This window comes from Hordeum vulgare, chromosome 4H, assembly GCF_904849725.1.
Source record: "Hordeum vulgare subsp. vulgare chromosome 4H, MorexV3_pseudomolecules_assembly, whole genome shotgun sequence".
NCBI classification, from domain to species: domain Eukaryota; kingdom Viridiplantae; phylum Streptophyta; class Magnoliopsida; order Poales; family Poaceae; genus Hordeum; species Hordeum vulgare.
The window spans coordinates 277,861,696-277,867,501 of record NC_058521.1 but is presented as its reverse complement, the minus strand read 5'-3'; positions in this window follow the sequence as shown (position 1 = coordinate 277,867,501).

The following is a 5,806-nucleotide window of genomic DNA, read 5'->3' as shown; positions in this document are numbered from 1 at the left end:
TCGTACCAAGATTTCAACGTCTTTTCATGGTCGAAGAGACGGCCAGACAGATGACATGGCACAAATTGGGCAAAAGAACCGAACTAGATGCAGATGGGAACAAGATGTTGGTACACACTTCAGATGGTTTTACGTGGAGGCAATTCGATGCATTACATAAGGATAAATCGGAAGATCCAAGGCAACCTAGAGTTGCCATCAGCACGGATGGGTTCAATGTGTATGGTACGACGGCAACACAATACAGTTGTTGGCCTATATTTGTCATTCCACTAAATTTGCCACCCGGAGAGATTATGAAAAGAAAGAACATTTTCCTGACGTTGATAATTCCAGGGCCCAACTATCCGGGGACGAATATGAATGTGTACATGCAGCCGCTTAAGAATGAGTTGCAAGAAGCCTGGGATAATGGGATCAAGTCCTACGACGCGGCTACCAAAACAAATTTCAAAATGCATGTGTGGTACATGTACTCGACGCATTATTATCCGGCGTTTGTGCTATCCGCTGGCTGGTGTGTGCATGGAAGGTTCCCGTGCACCACATGCAAGGGAGCTCTTCAGTTCCGTTGGCTGCAGGCTGGTCGCAAGTATTCTTACTTCGACATGCATAGACAATTCCTGGATCCTGACCATAAGTTTAGAAAAGACAAGACGAATTTCACCAAAGGTAGAGTTGTCAAAAACACTGCACCAGCTGCGTTGAGAGGCCAACAGACCCTTGATCAGTTAAACGCTCTCGAGCCTGATCCTTTGCGTCCAGGATACTTCAAAGGGTATAATACGGAACACGCCTGGACTCACAAGTCATGCTTATGGGATCTGCCTTACTTCAAAGACCTCCTTTTCCCACACAACATTGACGTGATGCACACTGAAAAGAATATTGCGGAGGCCAGTTTTGGTACATTGTTCGGCATAGAGGGGAAGTCAAAAGACAATCCTAAGGCTAGAATCGACCTGGAGGCACTATGTGATAGACCATTGAAAACTTGCGACAACGGAACGGAAAGCAAAGCATAGCGAAGCCAAAGGCATGGTTCAATCTTGAAAGGCCAGCTATGAGGGAAATGCTATTGTGGGTGAAAATGCGGTTGATGTTCCCTGATGGGTATGCTGCGAATCTAAAGAGGGGAGCGAGTCTTGAGAAATTGAAAATATTTGGGCTCAAGAGTCATGATTGGCACATATGGATTGAGCGGGTAATTCCGGTGATGTTGCGTGGCTTTATCCCTCAGGATGAATGGCTAGTACTGGCAGAGCTGAGCTATTTCTCCCATTCTCTTTGTGCGAAAGAACTGTCTCCTGGCGTGCTAGATGAAACGGAAGAGTTGGTGCCGGAGTTGATCTGCAAATTAGAAAAGATCTTTCCACCGGGCTTCTTTAATCCAATGCAACATTTGATTTTGCATCTCTCGGCCGAGGCAAGAATTGGGGGGCCCGTTCAAAATCGATGGTGCTACTCAACTGAGAGGATGCGGAAGACGCTTCGAGCTAAGTGTAAAAATAAACTTAGAATTGAAGCATCGATGGCCGAGGCATTCATTACTGAGGAGGCGGCAAACTTCGTGACAGCACACTACGAAGCCAAAAATCATCATTTGCATAACCCGAAGCCTCGATACAATGATGGCGATCCAAAAAAAGTTTGATCCAACCTCAGCCTATTCAAAAGGTAAGCTCGCACCAACCGGTGCTTCGAAAGGGAAATCGTTGGATGTCGAAGAATGGCGGACTATTTCTTTGTATATCATCACCAACCTAACAGAAGTGCGGCCGTACATCGACTAAGTTCTCGGTAATTTATTGTTCCGCAACTTCTAATTGCTATGAACTACTCTTATTCCTGGATATTTGATATAGTTGATACGTCGCTGAATTCTCGGATGGAGAGGTCATCGAAAAGGATTCTGTCGAAGAGTATGAGCTTCTCGCAAAGCATGGAGGCGACTATCCCGGTTTCATCTCTTGGTTCAAACAAAGGGTAATTAATTACCATTAAGGGCCCATTTGATTTCTTGGTCCAATTTAAGGCTAATGCATCCATTCTTTCGTATTAAACTTGTAGGCTGATGCAGAGTCTATGGACGTCGAGTTGAGACAAGTCCCTAATGGTTTTGACTATAAGGTCCGTTCATTTGACAAATACAACATCAACGGGTATCACTTTCGTACCTTTGGCAAAGAGCTATCTATGCCTGACCTAAAGACTACAAATTGTTTTGTCTCTACTATCTGCGAAGGAAACACCGAGTATTATGGAAGAGTTTAAGCAATTTATGAACTTCTATTCTATGGTGAAAACCCACCGACCGTCGTAGTCTTCAAATGTTATTGGTTTGAGCCAAGGGAGACTAGGAGGACTCATGAACATATAGGACTAGTCAAAATCAACCAAAACACCCACCGTGGGCCTGCCAAATTGATCCAAATCTCAAAGGTTGGGATGTCGTTTATGAAGTGCCACCACATTTTAGACCACCTACCCTCAATGAAGAGGATTACGAACCTCACATTAACCCAGACACATATGAAGGAGTATTCTTCCAAGAAACACGTCTGTCCAAGGAACGTTTCAAGAACCGCTCTACTTCACCTCAGAACATTGAAGTAGACAGCGAAAGTGAATCCGTCTTAACCCCTGAGCCCGAACAGGAAGAGCTGGAAGAAGAAGAGGTTACTACTGCGGATGACCTATCACTTCTTGACCGATTACATAATGGTGGCCTTCCACATGTTCTTCGTGATAGTGATGATGATTATGCATTTATTGATGATAGTGATGATCATGATGCATTTATTGACCCCGAAGCATATATAGACTAGCACGATTGTTATTAGTTCATGTCAGGTATTCAACTATTATACTATATATAAATTTTGAGGTCATGTTAGGTATCCAATTTTTATTAGTCATGTTGGTATTTATGACGATGATACACTTAAATTATATACATTTTATTACTCATGTTGGTATTTATGTCGTACTAATTTCATTTACTCTTTGTCATGACAGGTGTTGAAAGATGGTGGCAAAGGGTCGAAAGCACTGCGCGGATCCTTCTTCGTCGGCGGGTGATGGGATGGGTACTGCCATTCCTGCCTCGCCTCTTCGGAGAGCGTTGCTCTCTACTCTACAAGGAGCACCCCCGTTGAGAGGAGGTTGACCCCCCGCGAAGCCGAGAGGTACTAAAGGTACACGTTGTATTCATGTTGGTATTTATGTTGTACTCATGTTGTATGCATATTGGTATTTATATACATTTTATTACTCATGTTGGTATTTATGTTGTACTAAAGGTACACGTGGCCGCGGGAGAGGTAGGGCGGTGGCTGCCACGCCTTCTGAGGTGGCGGCTACACGGTCTCCGCCACCACCCCAAGCTGATTCACCTCAGAACAGGACTTCTAGGGTGGATTCGTCTCAGGTACACGGTCTCCGGTTCACGAGCCTCGTGTCGACGACCCTCAGGTCGACGAGCTTTCGACCCACGAGACTCGTGTCCCAGAGGCTTCATTCCAGGCGACTCCGGAGCAAAGCAGGGATGAGGGTACGTCCCAAGAGGCCCAGTGGGATACCTGGGCTGAGCCAAGTGGCCATGCTGGTCGCGACGAGGAGCTCGGTGAGGGGGCTACCGTCTACCAGCGTGGTAGTTCGGGGCTCCCGCTCGTGCCGGCGACCCCCGAGCAGAGGTGGTCTATTAGGCCAAATGGGGACAAGTAAGTTAATTTACTCTTATTTAACCTTTTACCTTCGCGTTTTCTCAAATATCTAATGTTTTGGCTTTAATTTGTCATACTGTAGGGGTTGGATTGTTGCCAAGGGTGTCCGCAAGCCCAACAGCGTCCTTGGTGTGCTTTGCTGCAAAAACTTCCCAGGGTTTGTTACGTTGCTCGGTCGGGAGCGAGAGGTACGAATGACCTGGGAGCACTACTTGGGCCCCGCTGGAGGTGGAGATCGACGGTGTTTTGTGCGACACGAGGGCGGACATTGTACTAATCGGTGTTGTCTCGTTTACAAACCTACTACAGGTGTGAGGAGGGATATGAGGAGGACGCGGCAAAGGTTATCGAAACCGAATGTCGCCGCCTACTTCAAAACTTTCGGCACGAGGCTCGGGTGCAGGCTGTTTGAGACTACTATGCCACGCGGCGTATTAAGATTGACAAGGCGAAGTGCCGTGATGCTAAGATGGAGAAGAAGCATTACATGAAGGTAATTACATATTATTAAGGCTTTGTAGTTAGTTTCCTTGATTTGGTTCGTACGCTTTCAAATTTCTCTTTATTAACTTAGGTCCCCCGAGATGGTGTGTGGATAAGATGGATTGTTGGGAGGCCTTGGTGGATCAGTGGTGCTTCGAAACATGGGAGGCCAGCCACAACAACGCCAAGTAGAGGCGTGGCAAAATGGTTGGTGTGCCACACCATCAAGGGAGCGTCAACTTAATCCAATTTGGCAAGAACTGGGTATGTGGTTTGCTTCATGCCTCATGCAACTCATTCTTCATGCTATCTATAGCCCTTTACTAATACAATTTTCCTCTCTCTCTCTCTTAGGCGCGTCACAATAAGACGGAGGTGCCACAGATGTATGCGATGGCCCATACTGCCTCGTACAAGAAGGTCAAGGCATTCTCTAAGTCTGACCTCGAGCATCCAGAAAACTTCACCAACATCTCCTCCCACCACAAGCTCGTGAAGTACAGAGATCACGGGAAGGCGGGGAAAGGGGAGGACTTTAACCCGAGCGAGAGCTGCTGATGATAGCTGGCAACGGGAGTCCCCATGGCTCGATCGCCATTGGAGATGGCCTTTTACGTTGTCCTAGCACTCTCCGGCAGAAAAAGGCATGCCAAACGAGCTCTTGTCCAGAGATAACTCGTCGTCCACAGCCAGTCGAGCTCGCCATCAAGGTTAGTTTAATGGACTCAAATATCTTTCCGCATTATGTTGTGCGTTGGAACCAATATGATTACATTGCTAACAATGAGTTGTGTTGCAGGCTGCTATTTAGAAAGAGAGAGAGGCAATGCAGGCGGCTATGGCGGAGAAGGATAAGGAAATTAGGGAGCTGGAGAAGAGGACGACTACATTGGTGGAGGCGGAGAGGGCACAAAATGATGCGTCTAATAGGGCCATGTACGAGCTCTTCGTGGTAAGTTTCTTCTTCATGTAATTCTAATCTTGCATTTGAATGTCCGTTTCATTAATAAATAAAAAGTTTGACATGTCAAAACCAAATGTACAGTCTATGTGCCAGAAGAGCGGCCAAGTCCCTCCGCCGATGCCAGTCATTAACGTGGCGGGGACGGTGAGTTTCATTTCAGTGCATTGATCTTAAGAGTGTCCTCATGCTAACGACACATTGCAAACGATGTTTCGTGCAGAAGATCTCCTGAAACGCATCGCACGACCCTTCTACAGTGGAGCCTTCTCCAGGGCAGCCATCTCCAGGTGAAACAAGCCAGAGCCAGCGTGCTTCACCGTCGTGATGACGATAATGGTACGTTATTTCTAGTGTTTTAATAAAAAATAGCTAGACTTTCATCTAAATGACATAATAAGCATAGTTAGCTCCAAAATGGCTAAATTGGCTAATTATCCTATGAAATGACATAATTAGCTTAGTTAGCTCCAAAATGACCTATTTAATAAAAAATGACCTATAGTTAGCTAAGTTCTCTCCTAAATGGCATAATAAGGCTTACGTAGCTGCAAGATGACCTATTCCCCCTAACTTAGGTATTAAATGGCCTATAATTAGCCTACCTAGATCCAAAATGGCTTAATAAGCATAGTTT